The following is a 12,087-nucleotide window of genomic DNA, read 5'->3' as shown; positions in this document are numbered from 1 at the left end:
GCAATTTTCGGTATTAACATCTGCATCACAAGGATCTAGGAGTACACAATGCACCTCAGTAACAATTCACTCTGTATGATGTACCATACTAAGATATTAACAATGTTCAAGATCTTCTACTTACAATATCAAGGGTAATCTGATATATCCCCAATAATATCTTGCTTATTTTTGCGTGTTCAGATCTTGTATTGTTATGGGGCCATCAGGATTTCTTCAGTAGATGGCGGGCATCTATGATAATGCATAGGAATCTTGATTTAGACATACATTATATTTGGTCCATATTAATGAGTCTTCTGTTTCTGGGAGCTGACCCATACATTAGCACAGTAGTCTAATAACGCCGCTGCCTATGCATACTTATTTTGTGCTGGCGTTAATACAATTCCGGAAAAATAGAAAAATAAACGGTAACTTTTTCCACATGTCTAGTTTATATGTGTGATGCCTGGTCACCTTCTATTCTGAGTGTATGTAAAAAGAAATGGCCACCGTCAGCTGATACTGCGGAACCTAAATGTCATCACAAACCGACTGATGCGAGCGCCATAGATCTCACTAGCATAATATAAAAAGCTCCCATCAAAATCTCATTGGGGTAAAGTCGTGACCTCAGATAGAAGGCACAAATCTAAATATACTATAGTTAGACCATTAAAGTTTCCCTATAATTAGCCTCAACTAATTCGATGTATACAAAAACGAGGCCAAAGCCGGATGCCACATTACGGTTTTAGCTCCACCTCATTAGCAGACAAAAATAACTCCAAGATGGGCACTTAAAATATATTTGCAACGAGGACTCCATAGCTATTACAAAACGTCCCATGTTTACATTAACTTGAGCCAACGGCAATTATATCGCCAGGTATGATGACTACTCCCACTCCCGAGCAAATTCTAGGTATTAGCGAGGGGTTATTAACGTACTTACTTTTAGCGTGCCGCCGGAGTCGTGTGCATGGTCCCTTCCGAGTGAGTTAAAGAACCCAAATGCACGCGTCTTTAAAAACCCGCATTGTCCACCCTAATTTTGTGTGCTTGGAAACAGCTGGGCATAGTTGTTTTTTGCCGCGCATGGCTGTCAAGTCGCAATTCATGACGCACACAAGTTCATGGGAGTTGTAGTCCTCAAGAACGTCTCATTATTTATGCGTTGTTTCCAGACACCACAACGTATATCATCATATCCGACGTACAATGGTGATGGGAAATGTAGTTGTAGCAGTCCCGTTCTCTATTTGGACCCGCTACATTGTTCGTCGGGAGAATCGGCGCCATTACTAAATATGCATTTAAAAATACATTTTTGCCAATTCTACCAACACAGTGCAATTTTTTAGTTTTCAATTACAAAGTCATCATATTTATCCTCGTGTTAAAAATGTCAGAAACAAACAAAATGATAATCCACATATGTTTGAAATCAATTGGGACCAATACTGTGATTAGTGTTTTATTATTTCTCCTTGGTTAGTGACAATATTTTTATTAGAGTCACAGTATTTGGACCAATTTAATAATATATTAGATATCACCGATGTCTGTCCACATATGGTGGCCACCCTGTATTGTAACTAGGGCTGGTTCATGTTGCTGGGGCAGAAAAAGTCTAAGGATGAGAATATTCTTTGGAAACTATTCACTATTGGTTATTTGAGTTTATGTCCATATTGTGCTAAATAGCACATAAGGGTATTTTTAAATTTGACCTCAAATATCACCATTGTCTAGAAACGCATAATTCGTAAGTTTTTAACGATTATGTTTTGAGATTTCTATTTAGGACATAAGTTCTTTCACAGAAAAAGGGACTGATTTATATTTTAGGGGATTTGATGTTATACTGTGATTAAATCCCCATATGGTAAATTATATATTGGCAATTTAGCATCATTAAACTAGCAAATACAATTCATATTAAAGTATTGAAGTATGCCATGAGACATACCATTATTTATGTCCATGTTGGAAATTGGACAAACGGCCAGGTTCAATAGGATTAACATTCTCATACAAGTTTATAAGAAGTGATGAAATTCATTGGTAAAGTTAAGTCCTTCAGACACAGCCCTCAAACGACATATCCATTTCGCCTCTGTTTGTCTCAGTCTAACCATTCTATCTCCTCCTCTATTTCCTGCACGTATGTGATCTATTGCATGAAACTGGATCTCAGTCTGTAAAGGATGTGTCTCTGCTATATGTTGGGCTACCGGGGAGCGGTCATCCGTTTTTTTGATGTCCCTGACATGTTCTTGAATTCTTATTTTGAGTAGTCTACTACTGCTTCCCACATATATTTTCCCACAGAAACATTTCAATACGTATATGCAGAAAGTGGTGTTGCAATTCATGAAGGAGAGTATGCGGTAATCTTTTGACCGATTATATTGAAACTTTTTACATCTGTTAATGCCAAATTGACAGACATTACAGTTTCCACATGTATGGAAGCCCGTCCCGCCAGTCGGCATCCATGCATTTGGATTGGATTTTCGTTCTTCGACATGACTTGGACATAGTATGTTTCTAATCGTTTTACCTTTGCGATAGACAACTTTTGGTTGTGTGGAGATGGCACTGGCTGGGACAGTGGTGCTTTGTAAAATGCCCCAGTGTTGTCTCAAAATGTTATAAATATGGCCACTAAACATGCCATATTCTGTTATGAATGCAACCTGCTCATTGAATTCATCTTTCTTCCTGTTTTGCTTGGATACTAAGGTTTCTGATCTGTTGAGTTTTTTAACTCTCTTTTCAGCGTTGTTTAGACAAGTTTCTGAGTATCCTCTTGTCTTGAAATTGCTTTGTATGTTTTTTAGAGTTCTGTTAAAGTTATCCTCCTGACTACAATTTCGTCGTGCACGGACCATTTCTCCATATGGAATGGCTGAAATGGTAGCATCTGAGTGGCAACTATCAGCATGCAATACGCTATTGCACGCTGTGAGCTTTTTGTGCATGTCGCACTGGATTTTATTTCCAACCGCATACAATTTCAAATCCAGATATACAATCTCAGATTTAGAACTATTAGTGGTTAGTTTCACGTTAAAATCGTTTTCATTTAGATAGTTGAAATATTCTGTAAATGCTGTTTCGCTGCCCTTCCATATCAACAAAATGTCGTCAATATATCTGACGTAAAAGAGAATGTTATCAAGCCAAGGTCCTGCACCTGGTCCCCAAGCATGTTCCCGTTCATATAACCCCATAAAGAGGTTCGCGTATGATGGTGCCAGTCTAGAACCCATAGCTGTGCCTTGCAACTGTAAGAACCATTTATTTCCATGCAAAAATGCATTCTGTGTCAGAACCAGGTTGGCCATTTGCAGAAGCATCTCAGAATGTTGTAAATGGCTTGCGTTTCTCTTGTATAGATAATGGGTTAGTGCCCGAGTCCCCTGTTCGATTTCTATGCAGGTGTATAAACTCTCAACATCCATAGTTATGAATGTGAGAGTATCTGGTTCCCATTGGAAATCCTCCAATTTGCACAGTAATTCCCTGCTATCTTTAATGAAAGAGGGCAAATTCTTTACAAATGGTTGTAGATCGATGTCAACATATTCGGCCAGATGTTCCGTAGGCCCTCCATTCCCAGATATAATAGGACGGCCGGGCGGGAATATCCCACCTTTGTGAACTTTTGGAAGTATATAAATACATGGATGTCGCGACTTGCAGGGTTGTAGATATCTATATTCAGTCTCTGATATCAGTCCCGATTCTTTCCACTCTACCAAATGTGCACTGATGTTATTTTCAATTTGACTCGTAGGATTAGATGTCAGACGCCTATAGCAGTGTTGTTGGCCAAGTTGTCTATCAATTTCCCCAACGTAATCACCATAGTTCATCAGAACTATGTTGCCCCCCTTATCTGCCTCACGGATCACCAAATTGGGATCCTCTTTTAGTTGTTTCAAAAGGGTTTTCTCATGTTTAGAGAGATTGTATTGGTGTTTGCATCTCGACTGAGGGCCATGGGTTTCTTCTAGCTTGTACAAGTCTTGGGTAACTTTAGTTATAAACTCATCTATTGCTGTAGAGCCATTCGTAGATGGTACAAATTTGGAAGTGGGTCTCAATCCACTATCCAATGTGGTGTTTTCCACTTTGTCCAAATCACGTGCAAAGTCCACTAGACTTTCTATTTCTGAGTCGTTATCCAGGGTAGCAATGGTATGTGATAATTGAATATCAGCAATAGTGAAATCAGAATTAAATGCATGCCCCCCAGATGAATTACAACCACTAGGACGTTCTGCAAAGTAAGTTTTTAATTTTAATTTGCGTGCAAATTTGTAGAGATCTATATGTACATTTTCCAAAGCTGGCATTTCAGTAATACAATAATTCAGGCCTTTACATAGTATAACATTTTCTTCTTGAGTCAGTGTTCTGGATGACAAATTAATCACATTTAATTCATTAGCATTATTCATTTCAACATTGCTGCCCACCTTGTGGTTCACATTCTCATTTATCATTGATTCTGGGCATTGGAGTTCCTTGCTTTTACACCTGCTCTTGTGTTTTTTGCCACCCCGCCTGACTCGTTTCCTTGGTTTTTCTTTTTGTTCCCCAGCCTGAAGCGCTGCACTTCTTGTAAAAAAAATGAACTTTTCTCACTTGCTCCCAAGCTGGTACTTGGTTCCTCACTCCCTATACTCTCTATTGAGGAAATTGAAGTGGAGCTGGATGAAATGCTTGCTTCTTTGCTAGGCTTGTTTGGAAACTGCACTGATTTTTTTGTTAAGTCATCGTACTTTCTAGCGAAAGTAAATATTCAACCTCTGTCATAATCCCTTTGATCTCGTTCTATTTTTTGGAGTTTTTTATCTTTAAGATACATTTGGTATTTGTTCAATTCTGTTTTGAGGATTGCCTGGTTCTTTTGAATAACCTCAGTGAGTTTGGTCTCGTTTATTTCTTTTTCTAGAATCGTTATTTCCTCTCTCATTTTTTTGACTTTACGATCAGCATTTCTTATCAGGATGTCCATCATTTTGTATGAAGCATCATACAGGCCCTCCTCCCATTCTATAGCAAAACAAACGGAAGAAACCTGGTCAGGATCACTGTGAGTATGCCATGTTGAGTCTGAGACCATGAGTCCATTAATGACACTGTAGTGATATCACTGGGCTAGAAAAAATTCCCATCAGCCCACCCATCTGGTGGTGTTTCGTCACGTGGGAGATGTATCATAAATCCAACTCTTCAAGCAACTGTAATTGATGCAAAGAAGGATTTTGAAGATTATCAGACCACAGTGATTCACTTGTGATGTCAATGGGGTGCAGTGCGCGTGAGAAAGTGAAAGTGTGTGATAAAATTGACTCAAAAGAACCAAAAATAAGTTTATTCAGTATGGTACTATGGTCAAAACTAAAAACAATGCCTCAATAGTTTTAAATAATAACTAACCAGAGGCATAGTGCATATTGGTCGACATGTTTCAGCTAGATGGACAATGGTCCTAGCTTTCTTCAGGACCCGGTGAAATACTGCGACTGCAAATTTACACAGATAATAATATACTTCTAGTGTTCGATTTGTACAACAATAATGGATAAATCCTACCAGTTGTTCTGAGCCCAGATATATACTGGTGGCAATCCAATCTTAACGTCTATCCTAAAATAAGATAGAAAGATGTACAATTCAATAGTGTGAAGAATAGTCTCAAGGATACAACAAACACACAACAGGCACACTCACAATACGGTAGAGAAATTCTCGCCGTAACACAGTAGTTTAATAAAATACCACTGGATAGGTGTATGAAACTCACAGCAATTTGACAAAATATCTAGACTCACCCAGCATTATGTGGGATAATGCCTCACCTCACCCGGTCACCCACTCGGGAAAAGGGAGGCCCCGCTCTGTCAGAGAGGAAAAATTCAAGAGACCTCAGAAAAATATCAGGGGTACTTGAGTGCAATTAGTCACTATTTATCTTTATTCTACTGACAAAACCTAGTCATTAAAAAGGAGATTCAACCTCAAAGAAACCAGGCAGTAGCTATGCAAGGTAGTCATGATGAACTGGTGGAAAAAAGATCTTGTGGTGTAAGTGAAAAACACCCTAAACAGATAAGTATTCATGTTCAAAGAGGATGTTTTAACAAGATCAAAGTAAAGAAGACATTAACCAGAGTGGCTAACCAGAGTCCCACCTCAAGCGTCTTACCTGTCCGTCGGTACCTCTGTGTTGGCATCCGAGAGGGAGTGGAGGTAAACGACGGACAGGCGCGCTCGTCTATTTATATCATGGTTAATTGATAATAGGATTCAGGTGTGTGGAGTAATGCGCTAGGTCTCGCGATATAAAAGTGCGCTATACACTATGTCCATGCGCGCTGAAGGAGACTTGGACAGTGCGCTACACATTATGCCCATGCGCGTAAAAGGAACTCCGAATGATGTTACCGTCAGCTACAATCGAAGTTGTGCGCATGCGCGATGCGGGAACAATCTGTCGTCGCGCATGCGCAATACGACTAGCAGCGCGGGGTCGCGCCAGCTAGTATACAAGCTAAACGCATGCGCGGTTGATGGTGAATATTGTGCACATGCGTGCTGAAGATAACGGGCGTCAACACGGGCGTCAACACAGCGAGGTACAAAGTGTAGTGCCTCCAAGCTGTATTGGCAGCTCATCATTCATAAGGTGTGAGCGCCGGTGAAGTGAATGGGTCTAGCTATCAAGCAATAGAAAGTGGATAGATAGAAAAAGGGTACCTGTACATTTGGTTGTTTGCCCAATGTAATGGATGGATCTGGCTGCCAGACATTAGGGAGTATGTGGCTATCAAAAGGGTGCTTGTATATTGAAATACATTTAGTTGTTTACCCACTGTGTTGGCCAATACAATAGTAGAGCGATGCTTCAATAGAAACAGTACAACCCACACAGAATATATCGCTTATGAGGCTCAGTCAAACCAGTCATGGGCTCTATAAACTGTAGACCCATTCACTTCACCGGCGCTCACACCTTATGAATGACGAGCTGCCAATACAGCTTGGAGGCACTACACTTTGTACCTCACTGTGTTGACGCCCGTGTTGACGCCCGTTATCTTCAGCACGCATGTGCACAATATTCACCATCAACCGCGCATGCGTTTAGCTTGTATACTAGCTGGCGCGACCCCACGCTGCTAGTCGTATTGCGCATGCGCGACGACAGATTGTTCCCGCATCGCGCATGCGCACAACTTCGATTGTAGCTGACGGTAACATCATTCGGAGTTCCTTCAACGCGCATGGGCATAATGTGTAGCGCACTGTCCAAGTCTCCTTCAGCGCGCATGGACATAGTGTATAGCGCACTTTTATATCGCGAGACCTAGCGCATTACTCCACACACCTGAATCCTATTATCAATTAACCATGATATAAATAGACGAGCGCGCCTGTCCGTCGTTTACCTCCACTCCCTCTCGGATGCCAACACAGAGGTACCGACGGACAGGTAAGACGCTTGAGGTGGGACTCTGGTTAGCCACTCTGGTTAATGTCTTCTTTACTTTGATCTTGTTAAAACATCCTCTTTGAACATGAATACTTATCTGTTTAGGGTGTTTTTCACTTACACCACAAGATCTTTTTTCCACCAGTTCATCATGACTACCTTGCATAGCTACTGCCTGGTTTCTTTGAGGTTGAATCTCCTTTTTAATGACTAGGTTTTGTCAGTAGAATAAAGATAAATAGTGACTAATTGCACTCAAGTACCCCTGATATTTTTCTGAGGTCTCTTGAATTTTTCCTCTCTGACAGAGCGGGGCCTCCCTTTTCCCGAGTGGGTGACCGGGTGAGGTGAGGCATTATCCCACATAATGCTGGGTGAGTCTAGATATTTTGTCAAATTGCTGTGAGTTTCATACACCTATCCAGTGGTATTTTATTAAACTACTGTGTTGCGGCGAGAATTTCTCTACCGTATTGTGAGTGTGCCTGTTGTGTGTTTGTTGTATCCTTGAGACTATTCTTCACACTATTGAATTGTACATCTTTCTATCTTATTTTAGGATAGACGTTAAGATTGGATTGCCACCAGTATATATCTGGGCTCAGAACAACTGGTAGGATTTATCCATTATTGTTGTACAAATCGAACACTAGAAGTATATTATTATCTGTGTAAATTTGCAGTCGCAGTATTTCACCGGGTCCTGAAGAAAGCTAGGACCATTGTCCATCTAGCTGAAACATGTCGACCAATATGCACTATGCCTCTGGTTAGTTATTATTTAAAACTATTGAGGCATTGTTTTTAGTTTTGACCATAGTACCATACTGAATAAACTTATTTTTGGTTCTTTTGAGTCAATTTTATCACACACTTTCACTTTCTCACGCGCACTGCACCCCATTGACATCACAAGTGAATCACTGTGGTCTGATAATCTTCAAAATCCTTCTTTGCATCAATTACAGTTGCTTGAAGAGTTGGATTTATGATACATCTCCCACGTGACGAAACACCACCAGATGGGTGTGCTGATGGGAATTTTTTCTAGCCCAGTGATATCACTACAGTGTCATTAATGGACTCATGGTCTCAGACTCAACATGGCATACTCACAGTGATCCTGACCAGGTTTCTTCCGTTTGTTTTGCTATTGTAGGGGCTTAAGTAGCCTTGGTCGTTAAAATATTGCCCTTTTTGACCCTCCCCCACTTCATTTTTCTAGTAACCTCCTCCCATTCTACCAGATGGTCTGATTCTAAGTCTTCGTAGTTTGGGAAAATGAGGATTCATAGTCCTCTCGGTATTCTTCGATTTTCTAGGTATTTTTTAAGGGTGGCTCCATCCCACCATGGACAGAAATACATCAAAGAGAGAACCTATGAGGTATTAAATACACATATTAGGTTGCTGTATTTTCATATAGATGGTATGCACAGAGTCAATAAATTCAAATGACACTGTGCTAATGTATGGGTCAGCTACCAGAAACAGAAGACTCATTAATATGGACCAAATATAATGTATGTCTAAATCAAGATTCCTATGCATTATCATAGATGCCCGCCATCTACTGAAGAAATCCTGATGGCCCCATAACAATACAAGATCTGAACACGCAAAAATAAGCAAGATATTATTGGGGATATATCAGATTACCCTTGATATTGTAAGTAGAAGATCTTGAACATTGTTAATATCTTAGTATGGTACATCATACAGAGTGAATTGTTACTGAGGTGCATTGTGTACTCCTAGATCCTTGTGATGCAGATGTTAATACCGAAAATTGCTGTATAGCAGAGAAAATAACTAAGAAGTCAGACTAAACACAAAGAGAACTAGGAGACAGGCTTTTAAATGTAAGTGTCATTTGAATTTATTGACTCTGTGCATACCATCTATATGAAAATACAGCAACCTAATATGTGTATTTAATACCTCATAGGTTCTCTCTTTGATGTTTTTCTGTCCAAGCGACGCAAGCTCTATCTATCACAGTTCTACTGATTTTAGAGGTATGCAAAGTGTTTTAAAATACTTTAAACATGTGATGCAAATAGAACTATGTTGAATTATTAGATTTGTAAGTGACTTAATGAGGAAGATAGTTCTACCGTATATTTAGAACATATGGGCAATACTGCACTACACATGATATCTCTGAATGCTTGTAATAGCCACAACAGATAGCTTTTTGGGAGTAAAGCAAGAGGGGATATTGAGGCTAACTCCCTCCCTGTGTTAGCTTCTCATCCAAATCTTGTGAAAGACTAATACATGAAATAGCAGTACCTGTTACTTTATTCAACGCTTTCCAAATGTGTGAAGCACAATGATGTAAATCTATATGTGCTATATATAATCAAAACAAGTGTAGATCTTAACAGAAATCATGGAACTCTTGAAATATAATAATCAATGGGTAGTTACATTAGGTATAGGGCAACTACCGTTTTTAATTTGTATATGTTGTACATATAATATTTGTTTGTTTCTCCTCTTATCTTGTAAATATTTCTTATATGTAATTTTTCGTTTTATGTATAATTGCTTCTAGCCCTGAAGAAGTCACGGTGGTGACGAAACGTGTTGGCAGCTAGCAATTTTCTGAATTTCCATTTTTTTGAATAAAAAGTCTTCCAACACAACTTTCAAGACTCGGACCTCACTTCTCTCTGGAAAGCGTTTATGTTATATATCTGGAAAATACTATTGCATTATTTAGCAAAAAATATGATCTGTATACAATTTTCCTTGTGCGGGTCACTTTGTTTCTTTTATTGTATGTGATGTTCTGCATCACTTTTTAGGGGGTGTTCACGGGTCACGCCCTCGACCAATACGCACAGGTTTCTGAGTACTAGATAACAGACTATATATAGTGGAATAGTGTGCAGGTAGAAAATAGCTCTGACCCCATCTTGTTGTGTTGTTTAATCATTTAGAATATGAAGTAAAAAGAATATTACATGCCAAAAGAATACAAGGGCGCTTATTTTATTTAGTTGCTTGGAAGGGTTACGATAGTGTAGAAAATTCTTGGGAACCAGCTTCCAATGTGCATGCCCCTCGTTTATTAAGAACATTTTATTTACAGAATCCAGGTAAGCCCCGATCTGTGAGGGGGCCTTTGAGGGGGGCGACTGTTAGGGTTTGCTTAAAGCAAAGAGCAAGTCTTGTAAAGTAGTTGAACTGTATGGAGTTGGCTTTCATTACAAAATAATTTGTCCAAAAAAAATTCTAAATGCTGTAATGTATTTAACTTTATTGAATTTGCTGGTAGCAAGGCTTGTTGAGTAATATTGAGACCTGGAAACCCTTTACCGGTATTTCATTAGCGCCGCACGTTTCAAACTGTAGCCTTGGAAAACGTGCAGCGTGTGAGAGACCCCGCCCGCATCAGCCTATAAAAGCCGGCTTGAAGCTAAGCCGGTTGCTTGTGATCGTCGATCCCCAGCTCTCCTGTGTATCCTGCCAGCTCCTGCTTACCTGTTTCCTTGCCTTGTCATCCCGCTCCGTGGACTTCCCGCTCCGTGGATCCTTTTCCTTCACTCCTGTGGCTCCGTAGGTCATCGCGTCGCAGCAGGTCTGTCTCCCGAGTCTTCCCTGCATTTCCGGCTTTGGACATCTTCTGCAAAGGTCAGCCTGCAAAGACAAGACACAAGAAAGAACTCGTTAAGCAGGTATCACGCGTGAAACCAAGAACATAAAAAGTAAGTGACATTAATCTTTTTAAAAAACGAACTTGTTATTTTTGGCTCATTGGCTGCAGCAAAGAGCATTTTTGAAAACTAATCAAGCGCTTGGACGTTTTTAGGGGAAAGAAAGTAATTTTTCCGGACATCTGACAGAGTTGCTTTTGTGCATAAACTCAAGTACATGACAATAATTCAAGGCTTGTTCTGAGGTGTTAATTAAGAACAAGAAAAACGAACAAAAGGGAAAGCAAAGCTTGAATCAAAAGACTTTGAAACAAAGAAGAGGTTCTTTTCATTTAATCACGGAGATATTTAGTGGAGTTGATACAATAAGAAACAGTGGGTCATTTTAAGTAAGTAGCGCCATCTCATGGTTATAGGTGGAATATGTTTAGAATCTAACTACAGTATAATTAACACTGTTCTGTTTTAGGTTTACAGAAGGATGCTACATAATCGTCAGGCCCACACTTCTGGCAAGATATAGAGCCAGATTAGAGAGGTATTCTTTTGGACAAATTGTATAATATTTTAAAGAGTATAAATATTGCGATAATAGAAGAACGAAAAGGTTAAGTGCATGTTATAACTTTTCTTATTTTTAGATATCACACTGTCAAACTCCAGATTCAACAACAATCCAGATTCCACAAGTGAACCGGAGCAGAGTGTTGTTACCAGTGTTTTGTCTCTCATCTTTATTATTTTATCCAATTTCCCCCTTCCCTTGGATTTCTTGGAATCAGCACATTGTTTCTACTCATTGTGTTGGTGCAAGGGGTTCAAGGGTGGGTTAGAATAATCTTCAGCTTTCCAACTAAAGACTACAAGATACACAGGTAACTGGTTCTTGACACCCATGCAGGTCTCGCATTCTCTTCCCCAGCAGCA

The sequence above is a fragment of the Lissotriton helveticus genome, chromosome 8, assembly GCF_964261635.1.
Source record: "Lissotriton helveticus chromosome 8, aLisHel1.1, whole genome shotgun sequence".
Lineage (NCBI taxonomy): Eukaryota > Metazoa > Chordata > Amphibia > Caudata > Salamandridae > Lissotriton > Lissotriton helveticus.
This window is presented reverse-complemented; position numbering follows the sequence as displayed.